The sequence below is a fragment of the Anopheles bellator genome, chromosome 2, assembly GCF_943735745.2.
Source record: "Anopheles bellator chromosome 2, idAnoBellAS_SP24_06.2, whole genome shotgun sequence".
NCBI classification, from domain to species: domain Eukaryota; kingdom Metazoa; phylum Arthropoda; class Insecta; order Diptera; family Culicidae; genus Anopheles; species Anopheles bellator.
In genome coordinates, this window is record NC_071286.1 from 54,319,022 (window position 1) to 54,319,969 (window position 948).

The following is a 948-nucleotide window of genomic DNA, read 5'->3' on the forward strand; positions in this document are numbered from 1 at the left end:
AAACCTGACGTTCGTTCTGCTAACCGTTCCGGAGTGCTTTTGATCCATCTCAAGCCTCAAGATCGATGCCGAAAGATGGTCGATGCCGAGGTGCAACATGTTCCCGGGGGCCACCGATTGGCAAACGGTTGTGTTTCAACTTTCTCTACTCAACGCGTTTTAATGACACCAAACGACAACGCCAAGCTTGGCTTGTCTCGCGGCTTCCTGTTGCTCGCAGCACGTTTGTACGTGCGGTTTGCCTCATTTGCGTGTGAACCCCGCGCAATCAGCCGCAATTCCGGCTGGGGCGGCACTTTGATGAGGCGTCATTAATGAGCAAAACTGGATGACGGCGCCCTCCGGGGTGTCCCGAGTTTGCTCGGTGTCTCAACTTTAGCTTCGTAGGATGCACACACGTGCCGTGTAAAAATTTACATGCTCGGCCGGAAGTGCCCTGTGGGGAGGACTTGGGCACCAGTCCGAGCCGGAGGTTCTGATCAGCACTCATCATCACGGCGAGCGGGCTGCGAAACTTTGCTCTCCTTCATCGGCAGGGCTCTGGGCGTGTTGTTGGTTACATTTTTGCATTTTCACAGCACCGGAAGACCGCAAGGACACGTCGACATACACTCGTGGCGCACGTCGCTTTATTTCAACGGTGGGTTCCAAGCTTTTCCATCCGCCAGTTTCCTAACCGACCCAATCAAATGTGGACAGACGAAATGGCGGAACAGGATGGAGAGCGCAGATGAAGAAAAAACGCTCCAAGCTCGTCAAAAAATGTCTAATCAAGTTTTGCTTGCAGCAAACCTGCCGCCCCAGTGCCCCGGTAGCTTGTCCCCTCCAGTCCGTTTGTTTGGTGTTGGTTGTATATTTTCAGATTGATTTCGTTGTTTTGCGTGGCTGTTAGCCGTTGTTCGAATTATTAGTCACAGCTCGGTGGTTCCACTGCGGCGCAACCTCTAA